Raw genomic sequence first — 19,984 nt, 5'->3', positions numbered from 1 at the left:
CGGCTGATCCTGCCGATGCGCTCTTTACTACGCGCTTGTATTTAATATCTTTTTGTCGTCTATAGTATCGACAAAGCTTGCCGATACGCCCATTTGAGAGATATTCGAAATCCTAGCCGATACGCTCTCAAATTTGACTTTGTTTTCTCCCTTGTCAATTTCAGGTCAAATTGACTGACACGCTTGGTTGACTTTCCGTGACTTGGCGAACACTTGCCCTCGGATTCCAGTGTGTTGATTTTTGCATTAACAATGTGTCTGCTACAGCTCGGCTCAGAGCACCACGCCCTTAGCCCCCTCCCCTAGCTGACAACCTCACATCCTCAGGGCACCTCCACCGCGGCCGCCTCCACCGTGGTCGCCTTCACTTCTACACACACGAGCCACTTGCCTCCTCCATCGTGGTCGCCTTCACTTCTACACCGTGTTCCTGATCTTGTCAAGGAGATGAACGCCGCCCCACACCTGGGAGCAGCTCGCCACCACGCCCATTGGTGGATCCATTCTCAGGGACATCAGATGCGTGCCTGCTGGCGCTGGATCCTACCACCCATGCCGGCTCCAACAAGAGTCGCCGACTCCAACAAATAAGGTAGTCGTGCCCTCCTGGATGTGAGGGCAAAAAGGGCCGCCCCTCTGCCACCATCCTTGCAGGCAGAATAGGCTTCCGGCGATCGGCTCTATTGGTGGCATGACGACGAGAAGGGAGGAAGGAAGTGGGGTGGCGGCGGTGTTTCACCTGCCCATGTCGCCCACGCAGGAGGATGCGGGAGGAAGAGTCCTCTCCTTCATAGGATCTTCTTCCTCTTCCTTAGGTTCTTCTTCTCTCTAAGACTATAACTTCCATTAGAGCCGGTACAATAATGGGATTATAGACAAGCCAGTCATTATTTTTTTGCTGATGGGTAATCTTCCAGCCATACACCGGGGTTCGTGTCCCCAGTATATTTCATGACGTTCGCCGGCGGCCTGAAATGCTGGGGGAAAGGCGCCCCGCGTATTGCCTTGGAGAAGCCGCTCGGTCCGGAGGGATCCGGGCTCGGACTCCGGTCGTGATCGATGTCAGGATCGCAGGGGCGTCCCCCACGCCGGAGCGGTGAGCGCTCCGGATTGGGTGCATTTGGCCGCGCATCCTCTGCTCGAGCGGCCGCGCGGTCGACGTTAGCGTGGTGCCTCGCCTGTTGCCGGCCTTGAATGGCGCTGCGCGCGTCGTAGTTGGGGCCGACGCGACCGTGGATCGGCGGCCGCGGCAGGAGAGGAGCGGATGCCGGTGGCGGGGCCGGCACACCGCCCGCGTTGGCCTACTGCTCTAGTGGAGGGAGTCGAATTTCGGATGGTTCCCGCCCCCGGTGACTCGCGCTGCTAGCGGGGCAAGAGGCAGCGGCCTGTTGGCGGTGAAGTAAGGAGCTCTTCGCCTGCTGGACGGCGGTGAGTTTCACCAGGTTTCTTACTTGGCGGTGAAGGTCCCTTTGGGCCGGATCCTCCGGGTCTGGTAGCGTCTGTAGGAGGATCACCGCCGCGGCGATGTTCTGGCCCATGCGAAACTCTTGTGGGAGTTGCATGCGGGCATTGTTGATGATGGCGCGGTTGACCCCCACGCGCGCTGCCTTGCAGAGCCTGCGGGATTTATCCCCTTTGACCCGGAGAGGGCCCGTGGGGGCTGGTCCATGGGTGGGGCATGTGCTGCCACTGAAGACGAAGATCCTCGCCGTGGGCCTGCGCGTTGGCGAGTGCTTGCGCGCGGTGGTCCGAAGGGGTGCGCGTCTGCTGAGACGGCACCACTTCCGGCGGCAAGTCGTTGGGAGCGTCGGCCATGGCGCACACGCGAGGCAGCGCGGACGCCCCCTCCAGGTTGTTGTCTCCCGTGCTAGAGGAGTCGCTCAGGGGATCCTCGTTGCTCAAGAGGTCGTGGACGGAGTCGGGGTGGCTTCCCGTCATGCCCATGAACCCGGACATGGGCTGGCGCCCTTGGGCGGCCTTGTGCATCTCTTGAGCATAGATGCTTGTGGAGTTGTGGAGGCCGAACGGGAGCCGATCCAAGAATGAGCGAGGCATCGGAAATGGAGGTCCGCCCGCGAGCTGTCGAGAGACGTTGGCCAGAGAGAAGAGGACCAAGTTGACGTCGTAGATGGCGGGATTGGTGGCCATCATGAGCGCGATGCAGCGGTGCACCGCACAGGTTGGCTGTGATGGCTTGCGCTTCCTGATGCACCAGCGAATCGACCGCCGACGCTTCAGTTTGTGAAGATTGGGAGGAGGAACGGACACCTCTGCGGCTGCCGGGGCGGCTTCCTCCTCGTGGAGGCATAGTGCACCGAGCTGGTCGGTGACGAACTCCAGACTCCAGAACTGGAAGGTCTAGGAAGGCGGGAATGGTGGAGGCGAGGCGCCCACGATCCGTTGAGGGGGATCGCGGGGAACTCCAGGGAGCCGAAGCGGATCGTCTCGCTCCGGCTCGCCACAGGGGCGACGAATGGGGTGATCGAAACCATCCGATCGCCGAAGCTGTGAATGCACAAAGCGCTCCCCACGGACGGTGCCAAACTGTCGTTGTGAGAAATGGGCGACTATGAAACTACTCGATTGGTCGTTTGTTGTGCGCTTGATCGGATATGGTCTAGCACGCAAAGACTCGAGGATTTAGATTGGTTCGGGCCGAATGTGCCCTACGTCCAGTATGGGGGTGGTGTTCTTGCTCTGTTGTTCTCGAGCCCGGGTGCTCAAAGTTCTGAGGGGAGCTTACAAAAAGTATCCAGCAGTGTCGAACCTCTAGGAGTCCAATCTTTTGCTACGTGGGGGGCTTTCCCTTTTATAGTCCAAGGTGGGGCCCCCATTTACATATATCTAGCACTGTGCCTTGGCTCCGTCTGGGTGTCCTTCGTCTTTGTCAGTCGTTGGGGCCCACTCGGTCAGTCGGGAGTGGGACGGCTTGAGTCCAGTTGGTTTTTTTGGGCAACGGGTTATCCAAGTGTTGTCCCATCCTGGGCCAGTCAGGATATCCTGGTCACTCGGGTGGTCACTCGGGGATCCTCTCCGGTCTTATCCGCCTGTGCCTACGCTACTTATCTGCAGGGCTACCTCACGTCCTCCTCGCATAGCCCCTGGCTGTAGGACAGCGCGCCCGGTGAGGGGCGCCTTACCGAGGCCAGGCAGGGCCGTCCGGTCACGCTCGCTGGAGTAATGGAGTGGTGCGCAGGGGCGACCATCATTACGACATGGGAGGCGATGTCCGTTGACGCCCTCTCCCATTGTGTCACGGGGCCCGCATGTGAGGCGCTGTCCCTTTCTCAGAGAGCCCTGTAGCCTATGTTTGCGCCGCGCAATAAGGGGAGCGGACGTCGTGGAGCCTGTTCGGGGGCCTAGCTTGACCGGCACGCCTGTCGTGCGTGGCGGCAATCTTGGAGCGCACGGCCCGAGTCGTCCGGTACGGCTCTGACCCGGGGCGCTAGGTCGGGGAGCCTCCACGTGTCGCGGGAGGTCGGGCTCCCGGCCGTGTTGGCTTATGAAAGAAGGCAACTGCACGCGCTGGTTGGTGGGCCGCGCCGTGTCCACCCCAGGAGACTTGTTGGGCTGCCCTTATGTGAGTTAGGCCCGTCAGGGGTCCAGGGTTCACACCCCCGTCAGAGGCCCCCGAGTGGCTCTGCGATTTTAATAATCATGGAGCCGCTGGACTCAGTTTGATGACCTCTGGCCGGGGCGTCCCATTCGCCTGTGTGCGTTCTCAGCTTTCGGCGTGGGCCAGAGCTGGCGTGACGGAGTCGTGCCGGTCTTGATGGCTGGCTGGAGCGCCAGTACCGCAGAATCTCAAGACTTGCCGTTGCGTCTTTTCACCGCGCCGCGGGCGCCTTGGCTCCCCCCCCCCCGCTTGGGTCCGTCTCTCAATGGTGGGTCGAGCGACGACCGCGCCCCGAGTGGCGCGGCGGTCGCTCGTCGAGCTGGGGCCGCTCCAGCATTCAAGAGGGGGATTTGGGTTGGTGAGGAATTTTGGTGTGCCCTGCTTGACCACCCCGTTGGGTGCCGGGGCCGTTTGTGTTCCCGTTTGCCTATAAATAGGGGCGTTGCGGATACATGGTTCCACACAAGAAACAGATCGTGGAAATCTCTTTGGTAGTTTTCTTCCTCACACCCCACACTCACCCTCCAGATGAGAGCGGGCATGTTCTATGTCTCTGGTGCTAGTAGAATGCTTGCGAGCGGCGTAGGATCTTCCTCAGGCATGAACTCGTCAACGAGTTCATCCCGCCTACCGCTGATCGGCGCCGAGGAGTTCGAGGGCTTACTGCTGGAGTTTGGCAAGCCAGGCCACTAGTCTGCCGGTTCCCTTGCCAACCGGCGCGGGGGGCTCCCGGCTTCGCTGGTGGCCTCCTTGGACTCTCCTCGGCGTTGGCCCGATGAACTGGTGGTGGTGTGCCTATCCTGCCACGGGGGTCGCCCTTCTGCATCCTTCTTGTTGGTGCCGCTCCCCCGAGACTTCGGGTGGGTGCATCACGCGCTGTTGGCGCGGTGCTGCGGATCCACTGCCTCATTTTCCAGCTCCAACTGGAAGGCGGCACAGTTTGGCACTGCGCTTTGTGGCAGCGGGGGACGGTCATGGGCTCCTCTCTCTCTTAGCAGGGTGGTCTGTGGCCAGGATGGGTTTTCGCGCCTCTGTTCGGAGGCGGGCGGTTTTCTGAGTGGCGACTGGAAGGCGACGTGGCTGGGGCAAGGAGATCATGGCCCGTCTTCCTGTGCCTGAGGAAGATACCCAGAAGCTGCGCCGGCGAGGAGTTTGAGCTAACCTTAGCTCCATTAGACTCCTCGTCGACGTCGTCTGCCTCCATCTCCGCTGGGGGCCTTTCGGCGCGGCTGATGCTAGGAGAAGGCTTGCGAGGTGCTACAAGAAGTCTTGCGACGTTCTTTGGCCATGTCCTCCAGCTTGCCAGGTAGCGGCCATTGCCTTAGACCCCTTTTGTTGCTCCCTTTGTGGGAGTAAATGGATTTGATCCATTGTATCTGCTGTTTCCCTGAGTCGGGTTCAGCTAGCTTTTGTTTGCTGGAACGGCTTTTGGCCGATTGTCTTAAGAAGACGAATAATGAAATATAGTTTGCCCTGGGGCGTTTGTGTTTGTTTGTCTTGCCGCACTATTTTTTCATTTTCATGCCTCAATGATGAACGAACTCCACTATGATCCATGGAGATCGGAGGAGGTGAACTCTGCCACTTGACCTAGATGGCCCCGAATGGAGGGTTCGGTGAGCTCGATAATGGGTACGCCCATTTAAGGACAATCCGAGTGAAGTCCGACCCCGTTGCGGATGACAGGGTCGTCGGAACCCCATTGGGAGCACTCCACTGATCTATAGCCCGCATTCCAGTCAGATGCTCGAACCGTCCGCCGGCTCGGGTGGCCTAGTTGGCCTCCACCCTAGAGGGGATTCCGTGGAACGCTAGAGGCTGGATCGGACAAGAAAATTTGAGACGACCCGATCACTGCCGGGGCAGGTCGGGCTCGGGCCGCTTGGTGCTAGTCTCGGTTTTTCTTCCCTGGCTCTTTTAGTCAAGGCAGCGCGGAGCCCTTAGCGGATTGGCCTTCGAACCTTGAAATCGAATCGTGCGGTTAAGATTCGTTTGAGGCATGGAAACAGTTCGATGTCTTCCCTGCAATTGGAAACGTACGGACGACGAGGGATTTAATTGAAATTGTGGAGTACGCACCCGTAAGCCGATGCGTCGTGCCGGTTGCTGTAGAGAGGTCCGTGTGTGCCGGCTCGCGTCTCGAGGCATCGCTTCGCTCGGGAACTGCCGCGAATTAATGATGTGAGCCTATTTAAGCCCCTTCTTCCTGCCACCTCGTCTCTATAGACCCTGTTGCCTTCCAGTTCGTGAAAAAACTGAAAGAGGACAAGGCGCAGGGGGGGAGAGAGAAGGGAAACGCTAACTATCTTCGTCGTCATCGTGACCTTCCCGATGGCCGATGGCAAACGCCCCCGTGATGAGGAGTCTAGTGCTCCGCCGCGCGGCCTGTCACAGGTGTGCCGCGAGTTCTTCTAGGGGAGGTATTTCTCGGCGCAGCCTTCCTTCATCTGCTTCCGCATTTGGTCCTGCCATGTTCTTGATGATACCTGCGTGGTGGTAGGGTGGCGTCGTCGGGTCTTGGCGAGTGGATCGCGGGACAAGGCGGAGTCGGGCCGTCGGGCGGCGCCGTTGCCTCCGGCTCCTCTTCGTCTGGCAAACCCCAGTCGCGGGACGGTGATGGGGTGTCTGCCGCTGCCCCTGACGGCTCTGCTTCGTCTTTCGTCGCGCCTCCGGCGCAGGTCGTTGCGGCGCCGTCGGTCACCGTTGCTGCCGCACCGAGTTCACCTGCGGCGTCCGCCATGTCCTCGGAGTCCGGCCTTGCAAAGGTCCATCCAGACATACCGATCCTGCAGCGGGAGTGTGACTTGGCACATGGCCACTTCTTGGTCGCCTCGGTCGAGATCGATCGCCTGCGGGAGAGCCTGCCGGTGGTTGAAGTGGCCCGCGGCGCTGTCGAGGAGGAGGCACGTGCGGCGAGGGATGCTGCCACGGATGCCCAAGCTCGTGCCTTTGGTGAGTTCTGTTCTTCATCGTGTCTTTCGTCCCCTGTTTTTCCTGCATTTCACGATTTTTGTCTGCAGTGCTGGAGGAGTTGGACTCCGTTCGCCGCGAGGTGACGGACTTGCAGCACCGTCTCAGCGAGGTAGAGGACCAGTGCGAGGCCCTGGAAGAGGGCGCGCTCGCCGTCTTCTACGTGGTGGAGCCACGTGCACCCATGCGGGTGGATCAGCTCCACGCCCTCCCCAAGATCATTTGCTCGGCGGTGGCTGGGGATCCGTTGCGGTGCCACTGCTGCGTTGGCCTCTGTCCAGCTTCGCACCAGGATGCACCTCGGGGGGATCGACCCCGGCTTCTCGAAGACTTCCAGCATGGCAGTCCGTCGGAGGACCATGCTGAACTTCGCCGGGTTCGGGAGGGTCGTCGTGGTGGAGATGGACGTCGATGACCTCCTGCAGCGTGGCGTGGATCCGGACCTGAACGGCCTGTAGTGGCCTAGCGGGACGGAGGCGGAGCACGAGGTCGGCCGGCGGCCATCTTTTTATTTTATTTAAATATGAAATGTTTGTAAATGCTGGGTCCCAAGCTGTTCGTGTGGCTTGGGTGGACATCTGGGGTGTTCGTCGCGTGCGCGGCACCCTGCTTCTATTTAGTGTGTTGTTTGCTTCTTATGCTCTTGCCCCGTTTTCCGTTTTGCACGAGTTTGGTTCTTTCGAAAAAGTTTCTTCGTTTGCTTTTCAACTTGCTTGTGGACGTTTTTGCGTGTTGTGTGACAAAAGAAATCGACGTGTGTGTGCTACACAGTCCGTCCCTGTGAGGTCCCCCGAGCGCCTTGGCCTGACAGTGCTCAGGTCAAGGGGCCGTAGAGGCGAAAAACAACCGAAAGTGGGGTGGTTGAAGACCATGGTCTGGCCCCCGAGCGCGCCGAGCCAAGTGGAAATGGGTCGGGGTGCTGAAAACCAGAAGGCTTATGTGCTGTGAGAAGGTAAAATGCGGGTATCAGGCCCCCGAGTGTTTCCAAGCCGGGAGTGGCCAGGTCGGGGCTCCGGGTGAGTTTGCTGTGCTGTGCGGGGAGAAAAAAATCGACAGTTGTCGGGCCCTCGAGTGTTTCGAGCCGGAGGTGGCCGGGTCGGGACACTGGACTGAGCCGCTGGTGCTCTTATGGGAAGAAACGATGTAGCTGCTCTATGTCCCAAGAGTTGGTCAGTATGTTATCGTCAAAGTCTTTTAGCTTGTATGTAACTGGATGTATGACCTCTGCGATGCTGTAGGGTCCTTCCCATGGCGGCGAGAGCTTGTGCTTGTCCTTCATCGACATGACTCGTCGCAAGACCAGATCTCCGACCTGCAGCATCCTCTCCCGTATACGCCTCTTGTGGTACCCGCGCAAAGTTTGTTGGTAACGGGCCGATCGGTGTAACGTTGCTAGCCTTGCTTCCTCTAATAGTTCCATGGTGTCCCTTTGGGCTTCAGCCGCCGTTTCTGGGTCAAACGCCTTGACTCTCGGGGTGCCGTAGTCCAGGTCGGAAGGGAGCACGGCCTCAGAGCCGTATGTCAGGAATAAAGGTGTTAGCCCCGTCGATCGGTTAGGTGTGGTTCACAAGCTCCAGAGCACTGCCGGCAGTTCTTCCACCCAACGACCTGCGAATTTTTTGAGCATGTCAAAAATTCGTGGTTTGAGCCCTTGGAGGATTAGGCCGTTAGCTCTCTCAACTTGCCCATTTGTGCGTGGGTGTCCGACTGATGCCCAGTCAATTCGGATCCCATACCGTTCCGCGAACTCTTGGAACTGGTGGCCTGTGAAGTTGGTTTCGTTGTCGGTAATGATGGAATTGGGCACGCCGAACCTGTAGACGATGCCCCCGGTGACTCGCGCCGCCAGCGGGGCACGAGGCAGCGGCCTATCGGTGGTGAAGTGAGGAGCTCTCCGCCTGCTGGACGGCGGCGAGTTCCACCAGGTTTCTTACCTGGCGGTGAAGGTCCCTTTGGGCCGGATCCTCCGACTTTGGCAGCGTCTGCAGGAGGATCGCCGCAGCGGTGATGTTTTGGCCTGCGCGAAACTTTTGTGGGAGTTGCATGTGGGCGTCGTTGATGATGTCGCGGTTGACCTCCTGCGCGCCCTACCGTGCAGATCCTGCGGGATTTATCCCCTTTGACCCTGAGAGGGCCCGCGGAGGCTGGTCCACAGGTGGGGGAGTGTGCTGCCGCCGAAGACGAAGACCCTCGCCGTGGGCCTACGCGTTGGAGAGTGCTTGCGTGCGGTGGTCCGAAGGGGTGCACGTCTGCTGAGACGGCACCACTTCCGGCGGCGGGTCGTTGGGAGCGTCGGCCATGGCGCACACGCGAGGCGGCACGGACGCCCCGTCCAGGTTGTTGTCTCCCGTGCTAGACGAGTCGCTCAGGGGATCCTCGTAGCACAAGAGGTCATGGACGGAGTCGGGGTGGCTTCCCGTCATGCCCACGAACCGGGACGTAGGCTGGCGACCTTGGGCGGCCTTGTGCATCTCCCGAGCATAGATGCTTGCATAGTTGCGTAAGCCGAACGGGAGCCGCTCCGAGAATGAGTGAGGCGTCGGAAGCGGAGGTCCGCCCGCGAGCTGTCGAGAGACGTTGGCCAGAGAGAAGAGGACCAAGTTGACGTCCTCGACGGCGGGATTGGTGGCCATCATGAGCGCGATGCCGCGGAGCATCGCATGGGTTGGCTGTGATGGCTTGCGCTTCCTGATGCACCAGTGAATCGACCACCGGCGCTTCAATTTGTGAAGCTTGGGAGGAGGAACGGACTCCTCTGCGGCCGCCGGGGCGGCTTCCTCCTCGTGGAGGCGCAGTGCACCGAGCTGGTCGGTAACAAACTCCAGACTCTAGAACTGGAAGGTCTGGGAAGGCGGGAATGGTGGAGGTGCCCACAATCTGTTGCGGGGATCGCGAGGAACTCCAGGGAGCCGAAGTGGATCGTCTCGCACCGGCTCACCGCAGGGGCGACGAATGGGGTGATCGAAACCATCCGATCGCCGAAGCTGTGAATGCACAAAGCGCTCCCCACGGACGGTGCCAAACTGTCGTTGTGAGAAATGGGCGACTATGAAACTACTTGATTGCTCGTTTGTTGTGCGCTTGATCGGATATGGTCTAGCACGCAAAGACTCGAGGATTTAGATTGGTTCGGGCCGAATGTGCCCTACGTCCAGTATGGTGGTGGTGTTCTTGCTCTGTTGCTCTCGATCCCGGGTGCTCAAAGTTCTGAGGGGAGCTTACAAAAATTATCCAGCAGTGTCGAACCTCTAGGAGTCCAATCTTTTGCTACGTGGGGGGCTTTCCCTTTTATAGTCCAAGGTGGGGCCCCCATTTACATATATCTAGCACTGTGCCTTGGCTCCGTCTGGGAGTCCTTCATCTTTGTCAGTCGTTGGGGCCCACTCGGTCAGTCGGGAGTGGGACGGCTTGAGTCCAGTTGGTTTTCTTGGGCACCAGGTTATCCAAGTGTTGTCCCATCCGGGGCCAGTCAGGATATCCTGGTCACTCGGGTGGTCGCTCGGGGATCATCTCCGGTCTTATCCGCCTGTGCCTACGCTACTTATCCGCAGGGCTACCTCACGTCCTCCTCGCGTAGCCCCTGGCTATAGGACAGCGCGCCCGGTGAGGGGCGCCTTACCGAGGCCAGGCAGGGCCGTCCGGTCACGCTGTAGCGAAAATGACCTCTCATGCCATATTTCAATATAATATTTTGGCGATTGATGACACACACAACACTTGGACTAATGTGATTGTTAAGATGACTATTCTCAGGCCTTTAGGTTCAAGTGATGACAAAGAGAAGAGAGGCGTAGCAAGGCCCGAAGGGCCACCCCTACGGCCCTGAAAGCTCTTCGGTCCAAGGGACAAGGATTGAGGCATTTTGCTATCATCGGTTAAACCGACGTAGGGCAAAATGAACTCACCGGTGCAATCACAGAGAAGGTCTGCGGGCTAGGGTTTTACACCGGATTAACCGACGCTACGGAAGTTATATACGTCGGTGCATTGGCAGATGAAGACCGAGGAAAATACCTACACCGGTTGAACCGACGATGCATCGGTCAATTGCATCGGTTCAGTTGTCCAGAGAGGTGGTTTTTGGAGGAACGTGAAGAAGTTACACTCACCGGTTAAACCGACGCTAATATTACATACACCGGTTGATTACATCGGTTAAATCGGCGATACACCGGTTGATTGCTAACGGCTAGTTTTTCAATTAGCAGTTTACATACACTGGTTGAACCGATGATGGCTTTTGGGGTACGTCGGATTAACCGGCGTTACGCAGTTTTCTGGCAGCTTTTCTCCAATGGCTATATTTGCTTATGCTGCCTATATATACCCCCAAGGCCGGGTCATTTGAGAGTGCTGGAGACCATACAAGAATACAAGAGTCAAAGATCATCTCCAACCATCTTAGAGCTTCATTGTACATCATATAAGCTTAAGCACACTTGTGAGAGTGCTTATTGCTTGTTTAGGCTTAGTTCTTGAGAGAACTAGCTTGAGAGAAAGTCTTGTTGCGGCAAGCAACTTATGTACTCGTCGTGTGACCCTCCGACTTGGTGTGGAGCGGCAACGACACTTTGTGCGGGGAAGGAGACCCCTCTTGGTGAGAAGCTCCAATAGTGAAGACGGTGCCGTGGTGACGCTTCGAGAGAGACGGTGGCGGTGTCCTTGTCTTAGTGACTTGGAGTCACTTAGCCTTTGCTTTCCCGGAGCCTTGGTGGCGAACGCAAGACGGTGATCAAGCGAAGAGACTCGACATCACACTTGTTCGTGTTGGACAAGTGGCCGTGGACGTAGGGAGGGACTTGGTGTCCTAACCGAACCACGTTAAATCGTGTGTCTTGGTGTCTTCACGGGAGTTTGCATATCCTCTCCCTTACCTCTTTACTTACCGTATTACGTTTCTGCATTTACTCTATCTTGTGTACCTTTACTTTCCTAGTTAGTTTGATTTGGATTGGCTATAGGTTGCAAGTCTTTTAGGGGTAAGTAGAGAGTAGCATAGATAAATCTTAGTCATAACTAGCATGTATAGGACGTGTTAGGTTTATCTTATGCAAATAGATTGAGCCCTAGGTTAAAAAGCGATTAGCGACCCTATTCACCCCCTCCCCCTCTAGGGTCGGACACCCCGGTGATCCTTACACACGCTCACTGGCATAATGGAGTGGTGCGTAGGGGCGGCCATCATTATGGCACGGGAGGCGACGTCCGTTGACGCCCTCTCCCGTTGTGTCTCTGGGCCCGCATGGGATGCGCTATCCCTTTGTCAGAGAGCCCTGTAGCCTATGTTTGCGCCGCGCGATAAGGGGAGCGGACGTCGTGGAGCCTGTTCGGGGGCTTGGCTTGACCAGCACGGCTGTCTTGCAGGGCGGCTATCTTGGAGCGCACGGCCCGGGTCGTCCGGTACGGCTCTGACTCGGGGCGCTAGGTCGGGGAGCCTCCACGTGTCGCGGGAGGTCGGGCTCCCGGCTGTGTTGGCTTATGATGGAAGGCAACTGCTCGTGCTGGTTGGTGGGCCGCGCCGTGTCCAGCCCAGGAGACTTGTTGGGCTGCCCTTATGTGAGTCAGTCCCGTCAGGGGTCCCGGGTTCACACCCCCATCACATACCCCCTCACTCTTGCCTCTCTCGACCCTAGTGGTTCAGCAAGTCATCGCGTTAGAGCAAGCCCAAAGATGACGGAGAGCGAGGGTATCTTCCCCACCGCGAGGGAGTCCACACGGCCAGCTCCTCCAGAATGCCCACGGCCTGCAGCCGGAAAGAGCCAGGGGGACGAAACCCCACATCGGCTGGCTGGATCCCGCGCCAATGTTCAGAGATTTGCTTCGGGTACCTCCTCCGCTTCCTCCTATTGGTGTTCTTCCGCGAAGACCACCGGATCTGCCACCTAGGCGGATAGGTGGAAGCCCGTGCACGAATCCATCTTCAGGTCGCAGGATATGCGCGTACCTCTCCAAATCCAGGTAGTTCTAGGCCTGCGAGTTCAAATCCAGGCCACCGAGAACCCTCCCTGGATTATGAACGCCAGTGTAAGTACCGGCATGTGCAGACGAAGCCTGGGAGAAGTCAAAATCGACAACATCGGAGTCGGATCGCCGGTGATGGGTGGCCGCTTATTGGGAGAAGGAATCCACCATGTTGTCCTCGTTGCCGGCCATGGCAGACGCGCGGGTCTCGGCGGGGGATGCACGGGTGGGGATGGGATGCGCGGGCGGCGGCGGAGAAGCGGGCTGGCATCGGCTTGCGTGGGCTGCGGCGAGATCAACGGACACGAGCGGGTGGAGCGAGTAGAGGCGCCGACAGTGGGGCTTTGCGCGGGCGGCGACAGGGACTTGCGCGGGCGCGGCGGGGCACGGGTGGAGAGAAGAGATGGGGGAGCGGTAGGTTGGGGATGAGAGTGGCATCGCGGTAGGGGGCATGGGGCGTGGACCGGGAGTGGTAGGGTTGAACCAGGGGGTAAGGGTGTAGACATAGGCTAAAAGTCCCAAAAAGCTCCTTAAGAGGTCTTCTCATGCTTTAGCCCCTAATATTATTTTAGTCCCAAAAATGTCCTTCCTGTTTGGCTCTTTAGCCCCTAAAGTCTCGTGAACCAAACAGAGGGCCTATATGATGTAGCTGTTTTGTTGGCTATGCATGACATGACACTTGTATTTAGCTATGTAGCAAACACACACTGTTGATCTTGTGATGATTGATTTTCAGAGGATAATAAAGTTACCGCCACAGTGACGGTGTGTTTTGTTCCTCTGTTTTGGAATTTTGAAAGAGATTCATTTCACATTTGAAGTATTAAATATAGACTAATCACAAAACTAATTACATATCTCGTCTGTAAACTACGAGATGAATCTAATGAGTCTAATTAATCTGTCATTAGCATATATTCACTGTAGCTTTACTGTAGCAATTTAGTATCTAATCACGCCCTAAAGATTCATTAGATTCGTCTCGCACTTTACAATTTATTTGTGTAATGCAATTTTTTTCGACTATATTTAATACTCAATATAAGCAATTTACAAATTTTTTGGAATTTTAAAAAATAGATCTAAACAAGCTCCACTCCGGACCCGGTCGCCCCCCCCCCTCCCCCTCACAGCTCACCTCGCACCAGCGACAGCGACAGGTGGGCCCGCCCCGCTCCCCCCTGGCCGCTGTGCCTCGGGACCTGCCCTGTCCGGTGAAAAATAAAAAAGCGTTCCCCTTCCCAACGTGCACATATTCGCTTCAGGATTTACCACTCCTCATAAAAAAGGAAAACCAGAATAAATCGAGAACAGAGTACTTGCCAAAAACGGGGAGGGCAGCGCGTCAGATCCGTCACGTGGCCTCGTACCGGCGCAGGGCCCGCCTGCCGGTGAGACGTCGCCGTCAGGCGTGCGGGGCCCTCCTGCTTCTCTCCTCCACTTGATCTACCACCAGTCCACCACACGTGAACGTCACCGGCGCTACACGCGAATGGAAGATACTCACTGTTCGTTCACACTGATGACTGCTCCGCATCTGAGATCTGAATTTCACGCCACCAAAATGGTTGCTGAGCTTCTTTCAAAAAAAAAAGCTTGGCGAGAGAATTAAGTCGATCTCCACATGGTAGCAGGTGTCCAGTGTGGCGTAAGAATTAAGTTGGCATGACCTCGTGTGAAATTAAATTGTCTAATTGGAGAGTCGAAACACTCGCTCTGATAAAATGCTGGATACCTCATCGGTTTTTAGTACATGACGTTTAGGCTAAAATAATAACTAGTACTACCTCCATTCCAAAATACAACAACAAATATTTTTATCTTTGACCATAGATGGTAAAAATATGAAGACTGGCAATATAAAAGTGATATCAGTTTATTCATAATAAAACCAACTATCACAAAATGTAACCTTTTCTATTTAAAAGTAGTTATTTTTAAGATATTATTGGTCAAATATGAAAATGTTTGACTTTGAAAAGTCAAAAAATTGTTGTATTTTAGGACGGAAGTTATTAGTTTACAATGTCCTCATCCATAAATATAGCGTAATCTAAGGTTGGTACCTCCATTAAATTTTAATATGACATTTGGATAACTTGAAACTAATTATCTTGTACAAAACATAATTAAGTTTAGACTATTTCATTTTTATAAGAAGTATTTCATTTAGTACATTGCAATTGTAATAATATTGCAATTGGCAGAAAAAAAATCTTGAGATTATTGCAATTGGCAGAAAAAAATATTGAGATTATTGTATTAGCATGGGGTAGGTAGTTCATCACCAATCTCTTTGAGATTCTTTTTCCGAGCCTAACTTCAAAAAACGATTTATTCAGTATCTATGAACAACTAGTATTGCTTATTCCTTTCGTTTTCATTGAAGGATGGGGCGTGTTGGAGGGCTATCATGCAATAATTTATTTCATTTTATTGCAATGCGAATACATGACTGGCGGCCACGATTCGCATCCCTTCTGAGAGGGACATTTGCCTCAAGAAAAGCATTTTTAAAAACGACGTGATGGAGATGTACATATAGAGGCCAATCTTAATTAGGAACACCGGTTGTTGTCATGGTGGAATCATTGGTCCAGTGTGCAAGTAGTGAGTGTGCGGGATAGGGATAGCTGCTGAACGGAAGCACAGCCACATGCTGCTGATGGGCCACCTACAACCAGGGTTCACGTTTTCGTTTTACAGGAATTTTTCGGTGCTCACCGGAAATGGTAAACCGGCCGGTTTTTCGTGATTTACCGGTAAAACCGACCGGTAAGTGCTCTCAAATTCAAATTTTCAAAATTTCGGTATACCGGCTGGTTTTTCGGTGCATCTCGCCGGTTTTTCGGTGCTTTTAACCGAAAAATGATGGAAACGGTTGGAAAATGATGGGAAGTGATCTCAAATTCAAAATTTCGAAATTTCGGTATACCGGCCGGTTTTTCGGTGCATCTCGCCGGTTTTTCGGTGCTTTTCACCGAAAAATGATGGAAACAGTTGGAAAATGATTGGGAAATTATGTATTTATGAAAAGAAATTGAAAATTTTGGGGAGTTTGCCCTAATTATGTCTATATTTATAGATTATAATGTACAACATATAAGAAACTCCAGCACACAATGAGAAATACGAAAACGAAACACATAATTCATGTCCAAAGTGCACACGTACTTAGTCCAAAGTACAAAGTCTATTAAAATTATTACAATTAAGTCCGTAGTCCAATTAATACAACACATTGCTTCCACAGTAATCGAAAGTATTGTCCATCCATAATCCATGTAGCAAATGCATAGTCTCTGCATACGAAGATTTTGTATGAAATGAATGGAATAACTAGAAAAAACGAAATATAGATATAAAAACTTTTCGGTTGCTTAAGTACCTGCGTTCTTCACTCCTCTTAGATGGTGAGACTTAAGCAAATTTTGACCTACCAAATCAACTTAGATTTTGACTCCTCATAGCAAATTCATCATTTTGACCTACCAAATTTTCACTCCTCATGGAAAATTCATCATTTTGACCTACCAAATCAACTTAGATTTGAATGATTTCAAGTGCTATAAGCTAATAAAAATCCCTAGTTTTTTATCATAATTTTTGCCGATTTTTTTGATGGTTATTTATAATTTTTTTTGAAATTTTAAAATTCGAAACGAAAAATACCGAAAAACACCGGTATACCACTTTCCGGTACCTACCGAAAACGGTAAATTCACCGGTTTTTCGCCGGTTTACCGCCGAAAAGTTAAACCCTGCCTACAACTCGTACGCTCCAGATACCCAACACGGCTACACCACACCAACGACCCGTACATCTTAGCGCGCCGTGTATGTAATCCATGGCCACAATGTGTATACTCCTATTTCTATCCGGAACCAATTTATTTATGGTTAGAGTTATCCTGAATTTTTAAGGAGATTGTGCTCATAATTGAATATATATGGAAAAAGTGCATACTACTATATTGAACTAGGAAGATTTAGATTATAGGTAATAACTTTATTTCGGCCGGCTGTGAGATTGTGCTATTGCATGACGTCTTTTTTCATCCACCTTGCGTGCAATGTTTATCCTAGTGGGCAAATACAAGCAGTTTCAAAACTTAAAAAGTTATAGTTCTTAAATCATCAATCAAATTACAATTTCAATTGTTCGAAGAGACCTTGCGTGCAAATCGAAACAATGATGATGCAAAGGAGACATAGTCCTTTGTTTCACCGAAGTTCGGGTTCACCTCATGCACCCACGAGTGAATCCTACTCTCCATTGAGGAAGCTTACGGCGATCGCAAAGTCATCTCCTCCTTCCACTTTATGACCATGCGCCCTCATGGCACAAGATCATTGCTGTAACAAACTTGTCGCTGCCACAATCTTGGTAGCTAGCCGGGGATGCCTAGCCTTCTAGGAGGCTTCACCTCCAGGAGTAACAAATGCTTCAACGAGTTGGCTGACGCAACCACAAGTGCTCAAAGCTAGGGACGATGCTCTCTTGCTCAAATGCTCTCAAGGAGTGGTTACACTCAACCCAACTCAAAGATTCAACAAGAATCAATCAACTCTAACAAAAAGATGTTAGGGAGGACTCCACTAGTGCTCTCAATAAGCTCTCAAAGGTGTTCTGAATGGAATAGCATCAGCACCCATGTATGGCCGAAGTCATGGGGTATAAATATCCCTCTCTCAAAAACTAGTCGTTGCTCCTATCAGCGTCAAACCAGTCAAACCGATCCCTCAGACCGGCCTGTCTTTGAAAACTAGCCGTTAGGGTTTGACCCCCTCAGACCGGTCCCCTGGACCGATCAGACCGGTCTCTCACTGAGAAAGTCAAGGAATTAGTTCTCTCGAGCTAAACTCTCCAGGAATTGCTATGAGCACTTTGGTTTTGTCTAAACCCACTGATGTTGCATCCCCCTTGATAGTACGATATACCTATACTCAAGTGCACAAATGAAATATACAATCATCACTTGAGCTTCTCATTATGATCGTGCCGACCTTTCTTCGATCAATATCTTGAGGGCATCAACATCTTCAATTCATTGAGCATACCCTCTTTGAGCTAGTGACTTTGAATCTTCCATTGCATGAGGATGAAATCCATCTTTGATTCACAAGTCCATTCCTTTATTCAAGTACAGACACTCTTCAACATAAAGCTCTCCATGACTCTAGGATCTCCGACCTTTGACCCATATCGGTTTCCTTGCTACCCCCCCCCCAGCCATTGCTTGCGTAGCCTCCTGAAACTCGCCTCTCGGTCCTCTACCTTCATCCTAGCCGTCTATTTTGAACGCACATTGATTTATGTCATGTATGAAATCTTCTTTATCAATTCGAATTTACAATTCAATTCCAAGCGCAAGCTTTCCAATTTGAGACTACATATATGTATATACATAAACTTGTTTCTCATTCACATGTACCTTGCTTGCTTCTCTTGATAACAATATTCATCACATATGACAAGTTCTTCCAAATTTGAGACTATGCATAAGCATATCATGTCTCATTCACAAAACATTTACTTGTCATTTGGAATCCCATCATAAGTCTGACAAGCCTTAGCAAATGTTAGAGCCTTCTAAAAGGATCGATGGACCAAGAGGGGGGGGTGAATTGGGCCTTTTTCAATTTCTAAAACACAATAAAGCAACCTTAACCTATGCAAGCTAGTAAGGCACCAATTCACCAACCGGATAACTAAGCTACCTACACAAGCTATGAGAGATATAACGAGAAGTAAAGCCTAGCAAGGTAGAGCTAAGTTATGATCTCTAAGTCAAGCACATGAATAAATTGCATGAAAGAAAATGCTTGAATAAAGAGAGTGGACAAGAGACGACCGGAGTTTTTCCCGTGGTATCGATGTGTTGGCACACACTCCTAATCCACGTTGTGAAACTCACAAAGAGTTTTGTCACCTCCCATGTCACCGAGACGTGGGTGCTCACTAAGAGTCTCCATTCACCATCCCGGCGTGGTGGAGATCAAGCCACGTACAATCTTCTTCTCCGGGCTCCCACAATCCTTGGCAAGCTCCGCGAGAAACACCTCGATCACTAAGATCGCCTAGGTGATGCCAATCACCAAGAGTAACAAGCTAGGGCCTTCACTTGAGCAAGAACCGATCACCAAGAATGGATGCACACAAGCTTCTCTCTACTCAAGTCCTTAGCCTTGCTTCTTGAATGATTGAATGATCAATTTGATGGAAGATGAAGCTCAAGGTGGCTCTTGACTATTGTATAAGTGTATGGATGTTGCCTGGTGTCAAGAGTAGCAAAATGACCCATTGGAGGGGTATATATAGGCAGCTCACACAAATAGAGCCGTTGGAGAAAAGCTGCCAGAAAACTGCGTAGCGCCGGTTAATCCGACGATCCTCCAATAGCCAGCGTCGGTTTAACCGATGAATGTAAACTGCCCCTTCTGAAAACTAGCCGTTACAACTTGGGCAGATTAAGCGACGTATCATCGGTTTAACCGGTGAGTGTAGTTGTCCACTGATCAACTGAAAAACTAAGTCTCTGGACAACTGCACCGACGTTAACTCAAAACCATCAGTCAGTTTAACCGGTGAGAACAATTTCAAAAATCCCTGAAAAATACCATCTCACTGGTCAATTGCACCGACGTCTCAATTCAAACAGCGTCGGTTTAACCGGTGTATAGAACCTTGAAACACCCTGGAAAAAACCAACTCTGGACTAATGCACCGACGTTAAATTCAAGCATGTCGGTTTAACCGGTGTGTTGACTTGTCCAGACTCTGCTGACTTCGTTTAACCGACGTAGAGAAGAATGTAAGCGTTGGTTAAACTGGTGTTGAAGACTTTTTCTGATTTTGTCTTTTCTGATTTGAGTCTTGAATGAAATCCAAATGTTCTTGATATATGAGTTGAGAACCACTTATTTGAACTTCTAGGAACCTGAGTGACCATAGTGTGCATCCATTTTTGATTGACCATGTTCATGCTCAAGTTACTTGGCCTTAACCCCTCTTAATAGTGAGATCACTACAAAACTATAAAACCTATACTAACCTATGTGTCCTTCTCAACCTTATGACACTTAGGACTAGGAAGATCCTTAGTCTTGACATATATATGAGTTGAATACCGAGATCGCCTTTTTGAATAATGGAATTTGGGGGGCCTCTTTTGACATATGACCAAATGAGCGATAATGATCTATTAAGCTGCACAAACTCATTAGTCACAATAATGGTTGTCATTAATCACCGAAACATATCTTGAGGGTCTAGATGCTTACACCTTCATATCAACCATGACTACCTTGCTCTAAATTTTCTTTTCTTAATTTGCTTGTTACATATAAATAATGTCAATGGGATATACATCTTGTTTGCAATACATGAGCCATCTCATTTAATATCAATCCCTAAACTAAATTCATTCTCATAAT

This window comes from Panicum virgatum, chromosome 2N (assembly GCF_016808335.1).
Source record: "Panicum virgatum strain AP13 chromosome 2N, P.virgatum_v5, whole genome shotgun sequence".
Taxonomy (NCBI): domain Eukaryota; kingdom Viridiplantae; phylum Streptophyta; class Magnoliopsida; order Poales; family Poaceae; genus Panicum; species Panicum virgatum.
The sequence above is the reverse complement of the archived record's forward strand: the minus strand, read 5'-3'. Positions refer to the sequence as shown.